This window comes from Macrobrachium nipponense, chromosome 2 (genome assembly GCF_015104395.2).
Source record: "Macrobrachium nipponense isolate FS-2020 chromosome 2, ASM1510439v2, whole genome shotgun sequence".
NCBI classification, from domain to species: Eukaryota; Metazoa; Arthropoda; class Malacostraca; order Decapoda; family Palaemonidae; genus Macrobrachium; species Macrobrachium nipponense.
This window is the reverse complement of record NC_087201.1, coordinates 72,759,255-72,785,900: the sequence shown is the minus strand read 5'-3', so window position 1 is coordinate 72,785,900 and position 26,646 is coordinate 72,759,255. Positions and strand designations below refer to the sequence as shown.

Below are 26,646 nucleotides of genomic sequence, written 5' to 3'. Positions count from 1 at the left end.
ATTATCGAGACATTTCTTGTGAAATATTCCGATTTTAATGCATATACTCGTAAACATTCGGTAATTTTATAATCGTGTTTTAGTTTTCAGTAAAAGAAAACATTTGAGATGGCTTTGTCAGTGCGTCTGCACTTTTTCTGTCCGCCCTCAAATCTTATAAACTTCTGAGGCTAGAAGGCTGCAATTGGTATGTTGATCATCCACCCACCAATCATCAAACATGCCAAATTGCAGGCCTCTAGCCTCAGTAGTATTAATTTTATTCAAGGTTTAAAGTTAGACATGATCGTGCCTCGGCAACGCAACAACATAGGCCACCACGGCCGGCTGAGAGTTTTATACAGCATTATATGATATACAGAAAACTCGAATGCACGGAAGATACTTCGACGCATTATCTACTTGTTTAACTGTTATCTTTACTCGAGATGAATTCGTTCTTATTCCCGGGGCCAAAGACTCCCTTCTTACGAGCAAGTTCATTCGCAAGCAGATAAAAATGGCACTTCCAATATTTACTGGGCCATTCAGGTCTATTTTCCACCCATTCAAATGTCTCTGGGAGATTGAAGATCCTTGTTATCAGCACTTCTTATTTATTCTTCGAAAGCAATATATGCTCAGACACGATTTTCCTCAGAAGTTACATCCTCAGTTACCTACTCAATATAGTAACACTGATAACTTATTTCAAATGGTCGTCGATTGTAACTTATTTCAAATGGTCGTCGATTGTTAGCGATTATTTACTTCTGCCGCACCTCTATTCGTCCAGGTAGAACAGGTTAAAAAATGCCTTCACTTTTCTTTTGTATTCTATGATTTTTTCGACTCCACTGGAAGACTTTGAAACAAAAAATTATTAGCCAATAGCTTTTTTTTTTATTCTTTCAGCTACTGTTTTCCATCTTTAGATTTGGCTTTTCAACATCATCGTCAACTGCATCAATTAAGAAACGAGCCACGGTATATTTTTCTTCGGTTATAATAAAATTGATTATTTCTGCCTTTTCTTTTTGAAAATTAACAAGAAATCATCAACATTTCCATCAGGCAAAAGTATTACCCTTCTCATAGGTTATCATCAATGAATGTTGTATAAAATCAAAACATAGTTCGTTTCAATTCTATTCAATTAACTTTTCTTTCAAGCCTTAACACTGCTCTTCCTTCCGCAACGTTAAACGCATTACTTTTGCCCCGTTGTTATCATTTTGTCTTCGCAATTCCATTCTCATTTGACAGGCATATTAAGTCAAATCTTGAAAACGAGAATTGAACTGAATATATAGAATTTAGACCAAAGGCCAAGCACTGGGATCTATGAGGTCATTCAGCGCTGAAATGGAAATTGACAGTAAAAGGTTTGAAAGGTATAACAGGAGGAAAACCTCGCAGTTGCACTATGAATCAAGTATTAGGAGAGGATGGAAAGTAAGACGAAGAAAGAATATGGAAGGAGGTACAGTAAAAGGAACGAAAGTTGTTGAAGCTAGGGGCCCAAGGTACGCTGCAAAGAACCTTAAGTATTACCTACAGTGCACCGCATGAGGTCCACTGACGGAACTACCCACCTACGGGGCCCCCGTAACAGATCACATTACTGATGAAATACATACCAATCACTTCTTATAACATATTGCGACGTGGTATTACAAAAGGACCGCTTTCACCATGAGATTTTTAAATCATTAATGCCTTCGGTCATTCTTATTCACATTTCACCGATTTTTGAGACTTCGTACCTAACAAGAAGAGCCTTGTCTTTTCTAACGTAATCTTGGTGGTTTAATGATAAACATATTATCTGTATAACTTCTTAGTCACAAAATTAGTAAAATCTTTATTTTTGAAAACATTCCCTATCAATAACCGCAATATGACTCCCACCAATCTGAACATACACTTTTGATGATAAAGAGCAGGCTTATTCCTCTGACCATAAACACGCAATTTTTCGCTAATTTGTTTCAAGTACATTTTATTCTTTCGCGTACCTTAAATATAACGACAAATTATTTATTCAAATAATCATTATACAAGGTTCATTGTATTCTCATATTCTCAAAGCATTTCCCCATCAATCTTTCACTGCTTGAATCTACCTACCTTCCATTAGCAACAGTCATCTCCCTGTAAGGATATCATCTCTGCTTTTACCATCATATCTGTATTAGTATTTTTTATACTATTATCTACTTCTTCGTAAATAGTATGTAAGCATGTGTGACTATATATATATATATATATATATATATATATAATAATAATATATATATATATATATTATATATATATATATATATATATATATATATATATATATATATATATATATATATATATATATATAACGAGTCACGATAATTTGGAACGTGATGAATATACGTATAACCATAGATATAAATGGTTTATCACTTTCTCGTCGATTTGTGCGTGCCTTCATATATATATATATTATATATATATATATATATATATATAATATATATAATATATATAATATATATATACATTTGTATATATATATATATATATATATATACATATATATATATATATCTATATATATATTATATATATATATATATATATATATATATATAATATATATATATATATATACACGTATATATGTAATGCTATAAAAATATCTCGGAGCGCTCAAGCGTTCTTAGATATTGTAATGCAGTTATCCTCCGTTCCCTCAAACACCCTTATTTCTCCACTGACCTCGAAGTGAAGGCGGAAAAAGAAACCGGCGGCTTTCTACTTTAAAAGGGACCCTCTTCGAATGCACCTAACGTTTGTAAAGGTTCGCCGCCTGGCTTTCTGGGAAATATTTAAGCAAAGTCATTTTCTCTCACTCGAGAGGCGGTAATGTAACCCCAGTGCCTTAGGTTACACATTCAATTCGTACACCACAAATTGCTCTCCAGTCTCCTGGTACTCTTTGTCTGATAGCGTTTTAATGGCAGACAAGCGCACCTTCCAGCTGCGTTCATTATTAAACACATTACGATAGAAGGACAGACCTGCATAGAAGAGACGTGTTAAGATGCCTGAATACGCGATGTTTTAGGCTTGGTGATACTCCCAAGGGTTTTTATTTATGCACTAAACATACACACTTACGGAATAAGCAAAATGACGAGTGCATAACTAGCAAGAGGACGTCACTAGTACGATAATGTAAGCTGTGTTTCTAAGAAAGAGAAAAGCACTGTTTTCTGGGAGGTGTTATGGATAAAAGAAAGACAATTCAGACAAATTGCTTTTAATTCGGTCCTACAAGAGTACAACGTTTCAAGTAGACCTTGCACTTTGAGCAGCGAAATGTCTCTACGATAAGTTGGGTGCCCATAATAATAATAAGACTGTGGGTTCAGTTAACTGTTCATATGAAAGAAGAATTGGAAGGGAGAAGAGCAGGAAGAGAACAAAATTCATAGCGAAGATCTTCTTTTATTCCTTTTTGCAAAGAGTTGATTTATGAGTAACTATGCTGCGAGCCAATATCCCGTTTTCAGGATGCAGATGTTTTAAGCAATTTGAAAAACGCGCAACAAAGAGGATTAAGCACTTTCCGTTAACGTGTTGAAGTCGTTAAAATAATCGCGGTTTAAAAGAATGAAATTGATACTGGCATAAGTCGTCATGGACAATGTTCGCTGAAAAGCGCAATATTGCTTATGGAATGGATCTCTTCGAAAGTATAACTACTAAAAGCATTTCAGATCCGAATTCAAAAAACGTTAGCTTAACGCATTTTTCTCCCTCGTTCTACCTCTCTTTCTCCCTACCTGTCTCTCACAAACACTGATTCAAGCACATACACAAACACATACATACACTCACAAACGCATAGGCATATCCTTCTCAAAATAAGCATTTTTCCCCTTGGGCTTTGCAGCACCAGTGAGGGTAGATCCACTGGTATATAATATGACGTAATCTATACCGTATATATATATAATATATATATATTAGTATTTCTATAATATATATATATATATATCGTATATATATATATACCTATGTATGTATGTATGTAGTATGTATGTATATATGTGTGTATATATATATATATATATATATATATATATATATATATATATATAATATATATATATACTAAATTAAAAGCCGTAATTATAGTTTTGAAAACAATGCAAAAGAAAAAAAACTAATAAATAACCACATTTTAGGACTAAGTGAGGCCGCAAACTCACGCATATTCAGAAAGCACTTAGGCCAAGTGCAAAGGAGAAGAAGATACGTTGGCATTTAATTCCTATGAATCCACTTAAGATTGGCGGCTTTTTTACCTATAAGAACAAGCTACGGATTTTTACGAGAGTGAACTTCTATCACCAGAAATACACATCTCTCACACCTCAATGGAATGCCCGAGAATCGAACTCACGACTACCGAGGTGGTACGCCAGAACCATACCGACCACGCCACTGAGGCGCTGGTAATTATATTGGTTCATCGAGGAGAATGTTGCAGGTCCGTTTTACAGCCACTTAGATTTGAGCTACAGAACTGGCTCACGTATTGATAAAAAAAAAAAAAACCTTTTTCCATTATTGGGAATAATCTTCCTACTTAACGACCCTTGAGTCTTTGTTTATCAAACGTTATTCACCCTATCATGGAAAATTGTTTTTTTATCAATACTGATCTTGCATTTTAGCGGCATGATTTCTAATGCTAGAAAATTCAGGGTTAGCAATACGTGAGCCAGTTCTGTTGCTCAAACGTGCTGTAATAACGGACCTGCAACATTCTCCTTGATGAACTAACATAATGACCAAGACATCTTCGCCTTTCGAATTTATAAATAATATTGGACCTAATAAAAGTCTGTAGCTTGTCCTTATAGGTAAAAAAAAAGCCACCAATCTAAGTGGATTCATAGGAATTAACTTCTGTTTTAAAAAGCAAAACTAATTTTCAAGTATTTGTTTAGTTTTGGATCTAAGGTGGTCAGCATGGGTAAATGGAATTGTAACGTACGTCGTCAATTTAGGAACATCTAATTTCAGAACGAGATCAGAAAAATTACGTGCCAAACTTTTATTAACTACAGTATAGAAAAGTTTTTTTGGTTAAGAATTTTTGGCAAAATATTCAAGTAAAAACTCAATCTCAGAGTGGAAATGAACCCAGCTAGATGTATAGCGGAGAGCTCTAAAAACTAAGGTAGTTATTGCATAAATTTTAAATGAAAAGAAACAAGAACTTCGTCTTTCCCTTTCTTAAAAAGAGGTTATTTATTAGTTTTTCTTCTTCTGCATTGTTTTTAAGACTGTAATTACTGTTTTTAATTTAGCATGTATTTTGAATTGATAACTTATTTTGTAATATATATTATATATATATATATATATATATATATATATATATATATATATATATATATATATATATGCATACATACACACACATTCATGCATAAAAAAGCAATGAGCTACTAATGTCGTTAATATCCAATTCGCTCTACCTCGGAAATAATATATTTATATATTCATAAAATGGCTATGTGCTCCCGCTAAACCGATATCATGATCGAGGTGGGTTGATGCCGACGCTAATTGCAAATACCTGAGGTCGACGGGGATTAGTACATGAGAGTCAGTATCAACTTATATCTCTTTGATAGCTGGAAAGGCTAAAAGTATGTCCAGTCTAGCGGGCAAGCATGTCTCCGGACTCATATACCGGGCGGGCAAACCAGCAAAATGTTCGTGACAGTGTTGAGCGAAGTCACTAATCGGTTCCCGTGATCTTAGGCAAGTACTGAAGGTACGACACTGCCAGACTTACGTTATCATAGGGCCTCCATAAGATACGAATTAAGAGGACTGTTTTATCATCGATCTTTGTAACTTGAGCAAGACTTAGGATACAAGCAAATAAAGAAAAGCCAATGGATTAGGTAACTGGATCTTACATAAATAAAGAAATTAATGTAAGTAAATCCCTTCTGAATTTGACTATATAAATACAAAAATATATCAATACATACATACATATATATATATATATATATATATATCTATATATATATATAGATATATATATATATATATATATATATATTTATATATATATATATATATATATATATATATACTATATATATATATATATATATATATAATATATACTATATATAGATATATACATGCATACGGTATGCATTTACATGTATAACTGAATAAAAAAATGTGGAACGTGATGAATGTAGTATAAATAAAGTCAAAAGCTACGAAGAGAAGAGAAATAATGGAGTAGCTACCCTGTTGTTTCACTTTCCTTCGAGGCTCTTGCCTCCATTTATACATACTTATATATATTATATATATATATATATATTATATATATATATATATATATAATATATATATATAAAACATACACTAATACACGCATATTCAGTCGTGGTTCGCCATACTGATACCAAATATCTTGAACTATTCTAATAGTTCCGACTAAAATCAAAATTGCGACTAAATGACAAACATTTGTTGATAGATCTTCCTAGACACAATTTCTACTAAGGCAAGAAAGAAAGGCTCAACAAAAATACTCCGGTTTAATCCAGCTTTTCTTCAAGGTCATTTGCCCAAATGTTTACTGTCATCATGAAATGAAACTCTCTCTCTCTCTCTCTCTCTTGTAGACCGTTTTAGTAGCTGTTAATTCATTTCTGTTCGAATTTCTCTCTCTCTCTCTCTCTCTCTCTCTCTCTCTCGTGGACTGTTTTAGTAACTTTTACTTGATTTCTACTCGAATACCAGTTTTACTCTCTCTCTCTCTCTCTCTCGTGGACTGTTTTAGTAACTTTTAATTGATTTCTACTCGAATACCAGTTTTACTCTCTCTCTCTCTCTCTCTCTCTCTCTCTCTCTCTCTCTCTCTCTCTCTCTTGTAGACCGTTTTAGTAGTTGTTACTTCATTTCTGTTCGAATTATCTAGTCTCTCTCTCTCTCTCTCTCTCTCTCTCTCTCTTTAGTTATTTCTTAATTATATCTATTCGAAGTTCTCTCTCTCTCTCTCTCTCTTGTAGACCGTTCTAGTTGTTACTTCATTTCTGTTCGAATTCCAGTCTCTCTCTCTCTTCTCTCTCTCTCTCTCTCTCTCTCTCTCTCTCTTCTATCTCCTCTTTTAGTTATTGCTTAATTATATCTATTCGAAGTGTTTTCTCTCTCTCTCTCTCTCTCTCTCTCTCTCTCTCTCTCTCTCTCTCTCTTTTTTTTTAGTTATTGCTTAATTATATCTATTCGAAGTTCTCTCTCTCTCTCTCTCTCTCTCTCTCTCTCTTGTAGACCGTTCTAGTTGTTACTTCATTTCTGTTCGAATTCCAGTCTCTCTCTCTCTCTCTCTCTCTCTCTCTCTCTCTCTCTCTCTCTCTTTTTCTTTTAGTTATTACTTAATTATATCTATTCGAAGTGTTCTCTCTCTCTCTCTCTCTCTCTCTCTCTCTCTTTGTTGCTAAACAAATGTCAGCGTTGCTTCCAATGAAGCCTCTGCTGTTTTTCTGTCGCATATTTGTATCTTGTTTTCGGATGTATGGCTCTACCTTTGCTAGGAGAGTATGGGATAAATGGCCATGATGGAATGCACTTACACTCATTCTCATATGGTAGTTTCTATGATCATGTCCATAGACATATTGTAATTACGTAACATTGCTGTACGGCTCCCGTAAACATCTCTCCATTTAGTTAATCTTTGCACCACAATCTCGTCTTTTTCTTTATACATGCGCAAATTTTTATGCAGCACGTCGGTTTCTTTTCTGAGCAATACTAGCCCCATGTTTTTCGTACGACACTCGACAGTGCACTGTACTGGCATCATTGGGCAAGTCTGCCCATTCGTCTACTCTCGGTTAAGCCCGGCAGAATTTGCCCACCGACCGCGCTCCCCGACTTGTCTGGACAGGACTTCCACTGTACATCGTGAGTTCTCGTTTTCGGTGGTTCGAGCCGATGAAACGATGTACTTCTTATCAATTATAATATCCTCCTTTTGTTTACACACCCACAAACACATACACACACATATATATGTATGTATCATATATATATATATATATATATATATATATATATATATATATATATATATATATATATATATATATATATATATATATATATATATATATATATATATATTACTTCCGAAGTGAAGCGAATTAGATATAAAACGACATTTGTAGCTTAATGCTCCTGTATAAATCACGGTGCTGTGATAAAAATTCATTATACACACACACACACACACACACACACACACACACACATATATATATATATATATATATATATATATATATATATATATATATATATATATATATATATATTGATAATATCGGACAAAAGTAATTCGGAGACACTGCCCTGACCTCTCTTTATCTCGATTAGAAATATAGATGCTCTTTTATCTGAAGGCATATATCATAAAATTCTGTTCACAAACACAACATCTGCGTATCCCTGTCTTTGGCAGCCAAGTTACTTTTCGCCTCTACTCATCTCTCCCAGTGAAAATAGACTATTTCCGTCCGTTATTTTTAGAATGCAATATTATAGTTTTCTTTTATATGCAAACAGCCCCCAGTCCCTAGCCCATGCTGTGCAAAGAATCCATGGTTTTTTATTAGTTCTTTTGTTGACGCGAGTGGACACATCGGCCGGCAGAATTGCTTTCTCCCATGAGAACCATTGTGGTTACTGACTTGGGGCTTTTGCACGCAAAGCACTAACTTTAACTGAATTCAACGTAATAACTAGTTTGTAGAAGCCATGTGAGTATTACCTATTACTTTATTAACAATCTTGTCGTCTTAGAACAAGTATAAAATTATTATTTCTTTTTGTCTAATTTAATGCCTACAACTGTAATCATCTCTGAATATAATATATATATTAATATAATATATATATATATTAATTAATATAATATATATAATTATAATTAATATATATAAGTAGTATATATATATATAATATAGGTATAATCATATAATATTATATTATGTATATTTATAAATGTATATATATATCTATTATAATATTATATAGTATATATATACATAAATATATAATAGTATGTATATAACATATTATATATATATATAATTATTATATAATATTATCTAATTATCATAATAAAAAAAAAAAATATATATAAATATATATTAAATAATATATACATTTATCAAACATCGAGCCCGTGATTCATATACATGTATTGAGTACAAATGTCCTTTAATGTCCAATTCTCTCTGCCTCGGTGATAATATATTTTCATACTACATGTTAACCGAAGCGGAATTTTTTAGTTGGTCATAATTTCGTCCTCTCGTGGCCGAGTCGATAATGTCACTGAAGTCCAGATTTCTCCTCTGTCCGCTGGTTCGAATCCACGAGAGGACGAAATTATTATCAACTAAAAAATTTGCCTTCGGTTAACATATATGAAAATAAATTAATTCCGAGTTAGAGCGAATTGGATATTAAAGGACATTGTTTGTAGCTTAATACCTACACACGCAAATATATTATATATATATTATATATATATATCGAGCTACAATGTCTTTAATATCTAATTCGCTCTACCTCGGAATTAATATATTTTCATATATGCTTAACCGAAGGGGGAATTTTTTCTCGATAATAGATTTGCCTGGACCAGGGCGCGAACCTATGGATCCTTTCAAACCCAGGAACGTCTGAGTGAAGCTTTTCCTACTACACCGCGGTGGTGTAGTAGGAAAAAAGCTTCACTGACGTTCCTGGGGTTTGAAAGGATCCATAGGTTCGCGCCCTGGTCCAGGCCAAATCTATTATCGAGAAAAAATTCCCCTTCGGTTAAGCATATATGAAAGATATTAATTCCGAGGTAAGACGAATTAGATATTAAAGGACATTTTGTAGCTCGATATATGTATATGAATCACGGAAATGTGATATGACATTATATATATATATATATATATATATATATATATATATATATATATATATATATATATATATATACATATATATAGTATATGTACATATATGAGATTCCTTTGTTTGCCTATGTTTGAGTTTATAAATTGTAAGATATATAATTAAGAAAATTTAGAACAACTAGTCCAGCCTGACATGTCGAAAAATTCGATCTTAAAATATTTCATTTTCAATTAGCTCTTTGTTCGAAAATAAACCGGGTTTAATTTATTTAGCGTCTCCCCATTTTCTGGTTCTGCTATGAACCGAATATCAATGAATTCTCCTAATTCGATTGGCATTCCCCATTTTCATTTCCTTTCCTTATTAATAACATTTCTCTTATTAGTCGTTTCTCTGTGTCCTTTCAGTTCGGATTCAAACAATTGACATAATCAAATTTTGGGTATTCATTTGTTTGCTGTTCCAATAATCGTCCTCAAATGAAATTTTCTTCGCGACTTATTCAGCGTCATGTATTTTATTATATTGGTCAAGGTATATGTATCATACGAAGGAATAAACAGAGAAAACTGATGTGCGTGTATATATATATATATATATATATATATCTATATATATATATATATATATATATATATATATATCATACGTAAATGATTATAAGGCACTTTTCTTAACAAGCGAAAAATTAGACCTGCATCAAGTCTCACATTTGGTCACCACGATATCTGTTAAACGAATCCCTTCTTAGTTATTATGATCCTTTATTCATTCATATATATATATATATATATATATATATATATATATATATAATATATATATATATATATACTGGGGATATATACTGGGGATGACCTTCTGGGACCCTAAAATGGCCTTGTGAGGCAGGACGATGTTTACAACAACCAAAAATCTACGGCTGAAGGCCGATATTACTGAAAGAGGGAATTTACACAAACTCTGGCATTTAGTTTTAAAGAACTATATTTACATTTAAATTACCTGTAGGTCCAGAAATTAATGAGGTGGTTGACTGCAGGTCCACCGGAAACACGTGGCTGGGAGATGACCTAGAGCTATGATTCGCGCAAAGTTGGTAATTTAAATGCAAGCTTTATTTTAAGAGTTCCCAATATATCTCCCACAATCAGGCATGGCATTTATCTGCGTAGAGATTGCATTCTAGCATCAGTACTAAGGCAAGGGACACATGGGAAACGTTACACACTTCTTGTTCTTAACATTATATATTAAAGCTCACTCAATGGCGCATAAAATCCCTGCAAGCTCATACAGGAAGGAATACTATTACTAGCATCACAAGGGGAATTAATTACAGCATTGAACCAATATTGGGGAGTGAGAAGTTGAACAAAAAAAGGGGGGAAAGTCGCCTTAGGAGAATGAAATGAAATATAGACAAGAGGTAAAAACGATTCACTGACTGCACTAGAAATTACATCTCACAGTACCTGGAAATCCTGTGTCTGGTTGTCTTCTCACCTGCTGATATTTCTGTGCACTATGGATGGTATAAGAACACTTGTACCATCCCTCAGAGGAAGCAGGGTAGCAAAAGGGGTGAAGTGGAATTTGCAGGATCTGAGAAAGTTCTGAGATAGAGCTGCTGTGGCCCCATTCTTTTAAAATCTTGGCCTGGCAAGGCCCCTCCCTCATCCAGGGCACTTGTGGAGAGTAAATCTAGGCAGCTAATGGGAGCAGAGATGATTTAGAAAGAACGAAGGCTTTCAATTCAGAAGGGCAACTCGAAAACGTGTGCAGTTATTTATAGAGGGATATTACTTTTTCTTGGATCGGCTTAAAATCCTGAATAATATATATATATGACTGGGAAAACTGTTGTGTTACAACAGAATTCAATATAATAAAAGGAACGTTTTTATGGACTCATTTTATCACACCACACAATTAACATTAATATATATAAATAATAATATTTATATTATATATATAATAATATATATATATATTATTATATATAATTATTTATATATTATTAATATTATATAATAAATATATATTATATATATTAACATATATATATAATATATATATATATATAATAATATATTATATATATAATATATATGTATATATAGTATATATATATATATATATAGCCCAAGAAAGCGAGTATATAAATAACTTCCTGAATGGGTGCCGTACATTTGTTATTATTTATAATTACCGCGAACCTTACACAGCCATCTATATATAAATGGGTTCTGTTCACTTCAAATTGATTTCAGTTGCATCCTCTGTACAGGTTTGCACTGAAAATTTACAACAAATTTAATTTCCATGACCTTTGTAAACACAAGATTAAAATTGGTGACTATCACTCCTGTGGTAATAAATTATACAACGAGCAGTATAACACTCGGTTCTTTTTAGGGAATTCATAAAATCACCAATTCACTTAAGGACATTTGATCTCAGAACAAAAGTGCTAGTATTAAACACGGCGAAACAGGAATTCATCTACACTGTTTCGCCGTGTTTAGTACTAACCCCTTGGGGTTCAAATGCACTTAGGAAAATTTGATCCCCCAAGGGACTATAGTAGATTCACATCACCCGTGCATCTGATGTCTAGACCAGTCCCTTACGACGCTCCTGATAACTGTTGATAAGCCAGTCACAGGGCTGGAAACTCTCAGTCTCTCTCGAGAGTTCACATAGGCAGGATGCAGGTTCCACCTCTCTCGATGGATACTTTTGAAAGACGTATCCCTCCGAAGAAGTGGAACATACATCCTGCCTATGTGAACCCTCGAGAGAGACTGAGAGTTTTCCAGCCCTGTGATTGGCTAATCAGAAGCCAATCAGAAGCGTCGTAAGGGTCTGGCTTAGACATCAGATGCACGGGTGATGTGAATCTACAATAGTACTCAACACGGCGAAACAGTATAGATGAATCATTGTTTCGCCGTGTTTAGTACTATTCCCTCGGGGATCAAATATTCCTGAGTGAAATGGTGAATTCCCAAATTGAATGAAAATTTCAGGGATTTCGTGAAATCCCTGGTTTCGCAATCTTACACTTCCCGTCACTTTTTTCTTTCACATGCCTTACTTGCCAGCTTTCCATCTGGATATCACATGAAGACTTCTGATAGAAATTGGAAGTTAAAGTATCACTTGATATTTCCTTATTACTTAGAAACCACACAGTTAGTAAACAACACATGAACAACATATTACCTTTATTTTTCAGATTTTTTAAGACCAAAGCATCATTTCTTGAAAATTTCAATTATTTCACATACCAAGAAATAAGTGGTTACATCGATCAAATTTGACACAGACGCGTATACCAACACATACACTTACACACACACATACACAGACGGGTGAGAGAGAGAGAGGAGAGAGAGAGAGAGAGAGAGAGAGAGAGAGAGAAAGGTGCATGCACACAAACACTTAATTGAAAACATTATGTGCTCGACTGAAAACACTGGCGTTGATTAATGATAAATACTACATGCACAGATCTTCAGTCCTTGTTGCAATTATAATACCTTTAAGAATAATATTGTCTTTTTAAGATCTCAGAACGTCACGAACATGAACCAGCCCCCAACCCCATGAAAACAAAATGTATTATTTTTCAAACGAATATAGCAGTAACGGGGCGACAGCTGTTGATTCATTGTGTTTGTGGTTTACAGTGACAAGATTAAGCCGCTAAACTTCAAGGACAATAGAGGGACACCGCTGGGTTTACAGATAAGGCTTCCATTTGGCTAAGTATTGTTAGCAAAAAAAACAAACAATGGCAAAATAATACCTTAGTTAAACAAACGACGTATTTGGATGACATTCATTGCAGGAGTACATTTGGTTTTACTTGAGTTTAATATTTTTGTTTAGATTTTTGTGACAAGCATTTTACTTAACAAACACGAAATATAATCAAGATAAAAAAACATATAATTTCTTCCCAACCAAATTTGTCTTAAAGATTGCGGACACAGCTAACACATAAACCAAGAGAGAGAGAGAGAAAATCGGTTCTCTTCTGAAAATGGTTAATAGCAACACGATGTCAATAACTTCAAATTGAAAATAATCACAAGAGAAACATAATAATTATTGGCAAGTCAATATACTTACGTTTTCAGGGAACCAGGGAGTTACGAAGGGCATGTGGAATGTATTAGCGTAGGAATGGAGGGTGTCGAAACTGTCTGGCTGAACGGAACCAACCATTGCATACACGGGACGGGACAATTGGCCACAGACTGTCAAGAAAGAGACAATTCAGATTAGGAAAGGCAGTTACATCCAATATTAGGAGGTTTCACCAATAATGAATGAATATTTTCAATCGTCTTAAATTATATATATATATATATATATATATATATATATATATATATATATATATATATATTATATATATATATATATATATATATATATATATATATATATATATATATATATATATATACTTGCAGGAATGCTCCATACCTACAGCTTGGAAAAACTTTATCATTATATTAATTCACAAAAAAGAAGACACAAAAGACCTGAAAATTTACCGGCCAATACTCTCAGTAATATATAAAATATTTACAAAGATCATATTCGGCCGAATAGAAAGACAGTTACATAAATCAACCAAGAGAGCAGGAAGGTTTTAGAAGCGGGTATTCAACAACTGACCATATCCATGTTATTAACCCGCTAAAGGAAAAATCAACCGAATATGACAAACCACTATATATGGCATTTGTAGACTATGAAAAGCTTTTGATTCTGTCAAAACTTCAGCAGTAATGAAAGCCTTTCAAAAGCAAGGAAAGGATGAATATTATGTTAGAACACTGGAAGATATCTACACAGCCTGCCTAGAAGAAGTTTTTAAGAAATTAGATTGGGAAAATGTAGGGATTAACATTACTGGGGAATTCCCTAACAACTAAAGATTTGCAGATGACATAGTTCTACTCAGTGAATCAGCGGAGGAATTACAAAAGATGATAGAAGATTTGAATAGAGAAAGCAGAAATGTAGGACTGAAAATGAATATGGGTAAAACTCAGATAATGTTCAATGAAAATGCAGAGAGACAACAGTAACGGTATATGGACGAACCTCTGGAGATTGATAATGAACATGCGTATCTAGGACAGACAGTAAGTGTTTCCCCAGGGCATGAGACCGAAATTGAAAGAACAATAAGCATGAGATGGAGAGCATTTGGTAAACAAAATGATATTATGAAAAGTAAAATGCCACTTTCTCCAAAAATAAAGTCTTTAATCAGATGGTCCTACAGTACTAACTTATGCAACAGAAACTTGAAGCCTTAATGAAGTCTTAGAACATATGCTAGTTACAACTCAAAGAGCTATAGAAAGAATAATGATGGGAATAACATTAAGAAACAGAAAAAAGAGCAACATGCATACGAAAACAAACTAAAGTAGAGGATATTTTAACAACAAGTAAGTAAAAGAAATGGACGTGGGCAGGACATATAATGAGAATGTCAGTTAATAGATGGACAAAAAGAATAATAGAATGGGTCCCTAGAGATTGTAAACGAAGCAGGGGAAGGAAATGAAGACGATGGATTGACGAGCTAAGAAAATTTGCGGGTATAGAATGGCTTAGAAAGACCACAAACAGACGGGAACGGAAGGACATATCTGAGGCCTTTGTCCTGCAGTGGACCAGCAACGGCTGATGATGATGATGATGATATATACGTTAATAATATATATATATATATATATATTATATATATATATATCTATAATATATATACATAATGTATATTATATATATATATCTATATTATATATATATATATACTTATTTATATCCATACATTATATATATATTACACGTGAGAGAGGAGAGAGGAGGAGAAGGATGAGGAGAGAATGAGGAGACGAGAGAGAGAGAGAGAGAGAGAGAGAGAGATTTTAGTTAGGAGCTGTTCCCAAGATATCTACCGAGTGATATAAGGAAAAATTATTTTGATGTTTTGTTAGAGGGTAATGATTTTAACTCTATGATGTAAACAGCGTTAACTAGAGAAAACCTAAGTATCTAAAGTTGAACCTAAGATAATATATTTCGTTATGAACCATCGTACACCCATTGGAATGGGACTTGGACACCAATAAGACGCTCATTCCCAAAGTATCATTAACACATTTCTCTCGAGGCACTCTGACCCTGATTATCACACCTGGGCCAGTTCATTGAAAAGTGCGCAAAACGGTACTGCTGATAATTATGCCAGAGCATGACCTTTTTTGGGAATACATGTATATGTTATAATATACTGGGCACTTCATACATCACTAGGAAGCTTTCTGAATACTGATTTGTTCAAATAATGCAGAAGTTCATGAAACCTTACCAGCTTTCTCAATTGCGAGGACCGACATGTTCAGAGACTGGTAATAGATGTGCATAAGGAAACATGGCGGACGGAATGTCATCTTGAGACATTTCGAAAGAGAGATGAAATGCATTAAACTCACTGAATGATTCATAGCCCTTTTCGAAATATGAATACGTCAAATTTTTTGTCCTCAAATTTATATGTAAGCTCAGACGCCAGAAGTAAACCATTCAAATTTGTAGTGAAGCTTAAAAGCATTTCTGGTAATTTTGAACGAGCAAATATGGAATTGCTTAATCATATAATAACATGTTGCTACAACATATGAAGATCGAAAGGTTCCTGAGTGAATGATGAAAACGTCATAGGAAATTTCTGTTATTGATGTTGCTATTTAGACTGATCATTTAGAGGACTGGCTTGGTGCTATTATGTTTCAATCTTGTTTTCTATTCTACGATGTATAACGTATTTATTTTTACGACTTTATTATTGCCGGAATCTCATAGAGTCGTATTGTTTTTCTGAAGCAATTTTCTCCCCTCTCTCTCGGGACAGTACTCAGACTATTCTCTTAGTGGCCATAAGAGACGGTGGGTGTATCTTTATTGGTCGAGAGAGAGAGAGAGAGAGAGAGATTGGTTGAAAGCGAAAATGTAGGTAACTGATATGATTTTACCGTTAATTCTTCAATGTTGAGCAAGGATTTCGAAGAGGATATTTCTTGTGATCCTTACGAAGGATTATTGATATCAAAAGTATGTATTTAGGGATAAAGAATGTAATGTCTAAAAAGTAAAATTGATGTTAAACGTAATAATTTATTTAAAAAAACGTTTATTTGCTCGAAGAATATCCGATAACATATAATTTTAAGTTTTATACACGATTATGAAAGACTATTTCCGTATTTTAAGGAATATAAGTATCATGTAGAATTATTTTTGTTTAGAAATACTGTTATTGATTATACCCACATATTTATGAAATTTTTATTCAACCACGAACATAACTTTTTATTATTGCAAAAATCATATTTTTTTTACACAAACTCATTTGGATCTTGAGAAAATTTTTAATTTGTCATTTTTTTCCATTAAAGGCAAAGCATTCTTTAAAAAAAATAAACGTAACAGAATATTTATCATAGTGAATTCAAGATAATCGTAGTAATTACGATAGACCACAATAAACACAAAAATTTGTAATGAGGCTTATGAAAATATGATCGAATATTTATCGTAACATGATGATAATTCAACAGATAAAAAAAGACCTTTCGTTATATATTTTATGCCGTAAAACAACGAGTGTCCTCGATTTACTCAGATGTTTGCCACAAAAAATTTTCATTTAAGCTAAAAAAGGTAAGGTCAGATAATCTATAAAAATTTCATTAATAGTTTTCTGAAATAAGCGAATCACACGAGAAAGAACAAATATAGCTCCATATAGTGACATTTTTTTCATTCACGCACTAAATTCTGCTGTGTACTAAGTGGTAGATTGTTCAGCTGTACTACATTTTTAACGTATCCGTCTGTCTTAATAAAGGCTATATACTATTTTCTCCACACTTAATGTTTGATATGGCAGTGTCTGTCTTAATAAAGGCTACATACTATTTTCTCCACACTTAATGTTTGATATGGCAGTGTTATTTTCTTCAGTTAATCCGTCTAAGGTCCTCACATTCCTTAGAGTCTCTAAGGAATAGAAAATCAAGATTTTAAAGGCTTATCTTTTGGCGACAAAGATATTCACTGTTGTTCATTATCTAATGTCAATATTTTTCCCCTTCATCTACACGAAGCTACGCTTAACCTTAAATTTTTGCACGATCACTGATAGTCCATAAATTACACGATGATTGCCCTTTCTGATCATCAATATAGACACTAAATACCTTTTCTGATCATCAATATATACACCAAATGCTTTTACTGGTCCTCAATATATACACTCAATGCCTTTTCAGATCATCAGCATATACACTAAACGCCTTTTTAGATCATCAATATAGTATACAATAAATCCCGTTTCTGATCATCAACACATACACTAAATGTCTTTTCTGATCATCAATATATACACTAAATGCCTTGTCTGATCATCAATCTTCTTCTTCTTCTTCTTCTTCTTCTTCTTCTTCTTCTTCTTTCCCACTGTTATCCCTACATTAAGGGGTTGGTTGCCTGATGCGCCTTCTCCACTGCTATCTATCAAAGGCATAATCCTCCACCAAACATCTTCTCTCCATATCTTCCTTCATTTTATCTCGCCATTTAATTTTCTGTCTCCCTCTCGATCTTCTTCCTCTAACAGGTTCCTCCCAAGCCCTCTTCACTCTCTCCTCGTCATCCTCAGTTCATGCCCATACCACACTCAATCATGACTCTTATCACCTCTGTAATCTTTACTATGCCTGCCCTTCTTCTTATTTCATTATAATCCACCTCAGCATTTTCATCTCTGTTCTCTCAAGCTTTACTTCCTCTTTTCTTCTTAGAGCCCAGGTTTCTGCTCCATACATTAACACTGGTCTTATCACTGTGTTATATATCTTAACTTTTAGCTTGATTGGCATTTTCTTACCACACACCACTTCCCCCACGCAGCTTGTATCCTACTGTCAACTTCAGCCTCATAGCCTCCCTCTTGGCTTAAAGTAGATCCTAATTATTTAAACTTTTCTGCCTGTTTTATAATCTAGCCTCTTCTCTCGTATTACTATTCTGTCTCTATCTTCCCTACTGCTCAGTAAAACATCTGTTTTCTTCATATTCACCTTTAATCCACCCATCTCCAATGCCACTCTCCAACCCTTCTCTGTAAGTCCTCCTCATTTTCAGCAGTAACCACCAGGTCATCGGCATACAACAACTCCCACAGCTCTTCATTCCTGATCTCTTCACTCAACACATCCATGACCAGCACAAACAAAATGGGCTTAACGCTGGCCCATGGTGTAATCCAACACTAACTTCAAAGTTTTCTGTTTCCCCAACTGCTGTTATCACTTTTGTGTTCGTTCTATTATATATCATCTCAACCAGCCTAAGCAACTTTTTGGGGATTTTCCTTTTCCTTAAACACCAAAACATCACCTCTCTTGGGATTCTATCGTATGGTTTCTCTAGGTCTATAAATGTGCAATAAAGCTCCTTGTTTCCCTCTAGCCTCTTTTCCTGTAGCTGTCTTACTATGAAGATGGCATCCACCAACCCTCTTCCTCTTATGAATCCATACTGTTGTTTCCCGGTTTATACTATCTCTCTCTCTCTCTCTCTCTCTCTCTCTCTCTCTCTCTCTCATCTCTCTCTATATATATATATATATATATATATATATATATATATATATATATATATATATATATATATACCATTAGACTCTCCTCCCAGTCCCTTGGCATTTCTTCCTTTTCACATATAGCTTTTAATAAATCCAGCATCCATTTCTCCCAGTCTATACCTAGTAATATGATTATTTCAATTTGGAGCTCCAATGGACCTGGTGATTTATTCTTCATTTTCCTTGATGCTCTCTTCACTTCTGTATACTGTATCTCCATCACTGGTTCCTCAAACCTCTGTGCTTCCCCCATCTCCTCACTCTCATTTTCAGTATTTAACAGTTGTTCAATACTCTCGCCATCTCTTGTTAATGTCTTTATCCCTATACAGTATTTTTCCATCACTATCCTTGATGAAACCCAATTTACCCACATCCTGCCTCTGCCTTTTCCACAAGTTTGAAATGTTATATATATCCTTTTCTGCTTCTCTTGTTCCTAGTCTTTCATTTAACTGCTCTGCTGCTCTTCCAATAGCCATACCTACCCTCCCTCTCACCTCTCTTTCCTCTTATATGTACCTTACCTCTGCACCCTGTGCATGCCTTACTTTCCAGTCCTTAAATGTGCCAATTTTCTTTTAATTGATTCTTGCACCCCTCAATTCCACCACCACTTTTCTCCTCTCGATACTCCATATCCACTGGTTCTTCCCACCAGTCCCTCTGTTTCCCCCACACATATTTCTCTCATGTGCTCTCAGATATTTTCCACTCTGTTACCCTGACCAAATTCTATGTTCCCCTTTCCAGACATCTCTCTCTAACAGTCCTCCTAAATTGCTCCCCCTTTTCTCCTATAAGGTCCCAAATCTTAATTCTAGATCTTCTCTTTCTCTTCTTGGGTTTTTTACCTCTCATTTTAAAATCCATCACTACCAACCTATGCTGTTTAACACACACTTCTCCCAAGATCACTTCACAGTTTGTCAGCTTTTATCGGCTCCTCTAACCAGGATGTAATCTATTTGGCTCTGCACTCCTCCACTTTCATAACTCATCAAGTACTCATCTGACTTTTGAAATCATGTGTTCATAAGGGCCAATTGAAAACTCTGAGCCATCTCCAATAAATAATCCCAATCTACTTTTCTAATTTCAATCCCATGGCCTCCATGTACCTCCTCATACACATCTCTTCTCTTTCCCAGCCTGCTATTCATATAAGATCCTATTATTAGTTTCTCATCCTCTTTCACTGTTATAATGGCAGCCTCAAACTCTTGTCTAAATAATTCTTTCTCTTACTCTTGGCACCGCAACTGAGGAGCATATGCTGATATTATATTTACTATCTTGTCCTGTATTACAATTGGAATCTTTAAAAGCCTATCATTTACTTTCTTTACTTCTAACCTCTCTCTCGTGACCCGCTGTAATATAGCTTATGCCCATTTCCTATCTCTCAAGTTCCACTCCCTTTCCACCTAGTCTCCTGCACAAACAAGAAATCCATTCTCCTCCTCTCCATCACACCTACTATCTTCCTCAGTTTACATGTTAGAGTACCCACATTCCACGTACCTGCTCTTATCTTCCACTTTTTCACTAACTTCTCTGGCTGCAGTCCTGAACCCTGCGGTACCCTTTGCCCATTTATTACTCCAGTAGGAGAATTTTGACGTGTGTCGCTTACAGGGGACGCCCTAGCCACCCTCAAATTCCTTAAAACATCAGGGATGTTTATTGTTTGGCAAAGGGCTTTTTATGACCGTATGCCCTTGCTATCATCAACCAGTTATTGGCAGTGGGCCTAGCCTTTGACTAAAAGCTCCACCTGCAAGGCAGCAGTTTCCATAGTTATTGGCAGTGGGCCTAGCCTTTTACTAAAAAAGTAAGACTCCAAGGCAGTATTTTCCAGTTATTAGCGGTAGTCCTAGCCTTCTACTAAAAAGCAAGACTACAAGGCAGCAGCTGTCTTTTGAGTCGTTTTTTTTACAATCCGCAGAACCTACGGTGGTAGTATTCTTACACCCCTACCACAGGGCATCATCTGATGCACTAAATACCTTTTCAGATCAACAACATAGTACACCAAATGCTTTTACTGATCATCAATATATACACTCAATGCTTTTTTCATATCATCAACACATACACTAAATGACGTTTCTGATCATCAACATAAACCAATAAATGCCTATTCAGATCATCAACATATACACTAAATGCCTTTTCAGGTCATCTACATATACACTAAACGCCTTTTCTGATCATCAATATATGCACTAAATGCCATTTCTGATCACTACATATACACTAAATGAATCTTCATATCATCAACAGATACACTAAATACCTTTCCTTATCATCAATATATACATTAAATGCTCTTTCTGATCATCGAGATATAAACTGAATGCCTTTTCTGATCATGAACATATACACTAAATACCTTTTCTGATGACCAACGATCACCAACATATACAATAAATATCTCTTCAGATCATCAACATATACACGATATGCCTTTTCTGATCATCATCAATACACTAAATGCCTTTTCTGATCAGAAACACATACACTAAATGCCTTTTCTGATCTTCAACATATACACTATATTCCTTTTTTGATCATCAGCATAAACAGTAAATGCCTTTTCTGATCATCAATGTGGATTCCTCCAATCCAACGCTACTCTCTGTGGTTATCCTCCCTCAAGAACCTGGATGAATTTTATTCCCTGTTCCAGATGAATCAGGCGCATAAAGTTCCGGTGAAAGACTTTCTTCCCCTCTTTGTGTCCCTTTATTCCCTTCATGGGTATACTGATTTTCAGTATTTTCATCGTCTACTTTGGGTTGTAATTCAGACAACTGTTCCTCCCTTACTCGCTTTTCTTTAAAGCTACGAAAGATCTGACTTTCCCGCACTATTTCCATTTAATGCCTTTCTTTTCTTTCCACTGAAGTAATACTCCTTCCACGAATATCTTTAATTTCATTCATAAGTAGCACTGCAAATCACAGTATCTTGTGTAAGGCAAAGCAAAATTCATGCGATTGCTTCAAAATCTCGCATTTCTCTGCTATAACTCTGCTGAGCTAAAATTGCGTTCACACAATACGAACCAAGTAGATCTACAAGGTTAAGAATCGTACAATATGTTTTGCATTAATATACAGAATTGGTTTTCTTCGCATAAGACAAAGACTCCCCCTCCACGGCTACTCTTGACGGACCTGAACCATACTCTTACGAACTCGTTGTAATTTGATTCCCTATTTGGTAATGACGATAACAGGTGATCCCGAAAGAAGTAGTTCATCTGTGTAATTTTATTCATGAACTTGGAAAACGCAACACAGTATTTCATTCATGAGGCCAGTTGAGGTGGGTCTACAATCCATCCTCTCAAGTGGACCACTGCACTGGTAAGAACGCACAGCGCAGAAGTGCAATGACTTGGGTTCAATTCTAGAAGGTGGAAGGTCGAGTGATTTCACTCTTGAATTCTCCGTTGCGGGTTCGAGTCCTGTCGCAAGCGTCAGAGTTCTTATTTGAGTGTAAGGTTTCAAATAGCCATTTCTTTAATATGTCGTCTAAGAACGAGCCAAAACTATGATAACTGACATCTGAATCAAATTTCTGCAGAACCGACTGACTACATTCCTATCCTCAACATATGGAACCCACAGTCAGATAATCATATATGAAAAAATATGTCGAGGAACACTCAGTCTTGAAGATGAAAAAGTTATTTCAGAAGAGCTACAAATTAAAAAACTTTTCCAGATTTTTCTGAGAAGCTGGAAAATGAAATCAGAACGGACATACAATATTGAGAAGACTTCCTCTAAGCATTCCCGAGTGGCCGTTTCCTGTAACGAAAGAAATAGATGTACGTCTGGTTATTGATAATGATACTATTGTATCATTAACATCAATGGCATTCAGAAATCGTCAACGGCACCAGGAAACTGTCTCTTTCCCTGAAAAACCTCAATTGAGTCCAAACCAGTTTTTATTGTTCCCTTTCATCGGTTCTTGTATTAGTATACCTTGTATCATCCATTAAGTCATCCTGAACGCCAAAGCAAAAGAGAACAGTATCTATAATTCAGCCTTACTGCTTTTGCCAAAGGAAACTATGAGAATTGTTACCAAGAACACAAAACTTAAAAAGCATTCTGGCTGAAATAAACGCAAAGATTAATATTCACGACCCTTATCTAGCCATGATTTCAAGCGATGTCTAAAATCCTCTCGAAACGAGACATACTGTTTTGTACAACGGCTAGATTTCTGTTACCGGGGAATAAAAATTCGCACATGGGCTCTTCCGCCTGTTAATCACCGGGTTTATAGTTAAACCTCGTGTTCTCAGTCGAGAGTTTCCCCAATAGAAAATCCTTCCATTGTCCTGCTGAACAATGGTCGTCGCTGTTCGATACATGATGCATAATGGCCTCCCTTGAAGCACATAATTAAGTCATGTACCATTTCACAGCCCCCGTACTGAACACGGTATCCAGGATGGGGAGGAACGTGCACAATTAACATCGGGAATGAAACAAACTGAGATCGCTTTCTTTACCAAAAAAAAAAAAAAATCATTGAAAGCGTTGGGGAGGGGAGAGTCCTACATTTTTTTCTTTGAATTAGTGGTCTAAACATAACGATTAAAAATATTTTTTTAAATATAAATTCCTACGACTATTATTCTGATATTAAAACTCGATATAATTTTTTATTACTATTACAATAACTGCGTTTTATTTTTACAGTAACAGCCTATTTCTTTTATTCACCTTCAAAAAAATAATAACGGCGAACAACCGTGAAAATATCATTTTACATTTACATTACCACATGACCTTAAATGCGAGGTTGTAAGTGAGCTGTGAGAACAGAAAACCATATTGTTAGACTAAAATGTACTACAGTATTCATCATGATTTTTCTTAGATGGGATCAACTTAGTAGAAAGGGTTTAAATACAAAGGATCTGAACTCTCTCTCTCTCTCTCTCTCTCTCTCTCTCTCTCTCTCTCTCTCTTAGTGTATACAAAATGCATGCTCGCCCCTTTGTTTATACATACACAGTTCAAACGACCATCGAGATCCCCCGGGGCAAACTAAAGCAGAAGCACCTTTCGAAGGGAAAAAACAATTTGCCAAAATATGCCTTTTTAACAAAGTTCTTGACCGTCCGGCTGCAACGTTTGTAGGATCCCTTGTTAAAAAGTTAACAAAAACTTTGTAATAACGATTTCACACCTGATGTCAGAAGGAAGTTGTGTCCGTGTGCCTAAGCAAACAACATATTCCCATTCAGAATGTTGTTTTTCTCGTTTCGAGGGGGGGAAACAACACGCCAAACATTCTTTACTGTGTTGGCTGTCTCACTAAAAAAATTAGACTTTCTTTTCATATATTTTCTGAAGTTCACTTTTTTACTTTATATTTTATTGTCGCTTATCCGTATTCATTTTATGCACATTTATTTTAAAACTTACTCTCTCTCTCTCTCTCTCTCTCTCTACTTTAAAAGTTTGCTCCTTTTCTTTCTGTAAGGCAGGTCATACCTATCAGCTCTCTCTTGTAGCTCTGGTAGAGGTTCGGACAATTGTCTTTAAAGTTTATCTTATATATCCTTTCTTCGTATTTATTGAATTTCATTCTTACTTTATTTCTGCAGTTACTTAGTTTTGCGTCTCTTTTTTTTTTTATTAGTTGTCCTTCTTTCTGTCTCTACCAGATTTTCGCAGTAATATTATTGTCACCTTATATATTTCGACGCTTTGTCTTTTACATGTTCAAATGTTTTGTTATATCATTCTCAATATTGTCTTTCATCTATCTGCTTATTCTATATCAAATTTATTTTTGTCGTTCCCTGTGTTTTCTTGACCCCCCGCCTCTCTCTCTCTCTCTCTCTCTCTCTCTCTCTCTCTCTCTCTCTCTCTCTCCTTTATGCCACTTTCTTGTCACTCTCTTTTGTCTCCCTCGGCATACTCTCTGTCACAGGCTGGTGGCCTGTCTATTTGTGACATCCCCTTTAAGTTAACTTTCCACTCTCAATATGAGTCGATTTACTTCTCAGAAAAGTCGTCGTGAAATATTTTCTTCTCTCAAGTTCATTATTTTCCATATAAATGGGACTTAATGTATCCATCCGAGAGGAATGATCAGATAACTTTAAACGAGTTTCCCCCACTCGTGGAGTCTGGGGATGTTAGTGTAGCTGTTGTGCTGACATGTTTGCTGTTATTTTGTTATTTATCGGAGAGGTTTGGAGTTGTACCGTTAATTATATTAACATTTTCATTCCGTGTGGAAATAAGATTTAACAGATAGTTTTATTCGTCAAACTGACTTGCTCCAATTAATGTGATAAGTCTGTTCGTATTTGTTTAATAAGGAAAAGTTTGCAGCCGTTCCCTCGATGTTTTGAAAGCATTCCCGACAGCACGAGCATAACCATTCGAGCAAGACGTGTACGACCGTTCAAACTCGCGTGTTTACGGCCCTTCTCCTGGCATGTTTACAAGACCTTATTAATATTAACAAACGGTCCTTTCGAAATCGTTTGGAAAACGGTTTCCCAGACGACCGTCGGATTCCTGACCTCGGACTCTCTTATCTGGGAGAAATAGATGGCTTTGTAATCGCATATGGAGTTCTTGCCTAAAATACGGCATCTCGATGTCCAAACCCACAAACCCGATTTTCATATTATCATATTTCAAGTTAAAGGTGCATTACCCGACTTCACAGGACTCGATAATGTTCCTCTCCATCGTACCGAGCTACCGATGGCGGGTTATTCATAAAGAGTAATGGGTAAAGTGATGTCAGTGTGTCACGAAAAAGTCTTGTATGAAATATCTTTTTAACGGGAACTCATATTTAACAGCGATTTTTAATCGAGTAAAGGAAAATCGATGCGTTATAATTGAATTGATACTTAG

At 34.9% G+C, this 26,646-nt stretch overlaps 1 pseudogene; it reads right to left on the bottom strand.

The window, feature by feature from the left end:
• LOC135220663 (glutamate receptor 1-like) overlaps positions 1-26,646 on the bottom strand; it is a 338,668-nt pseudogene that overhangs the window by 143,461 nt on the left and 168,561 nt on the right.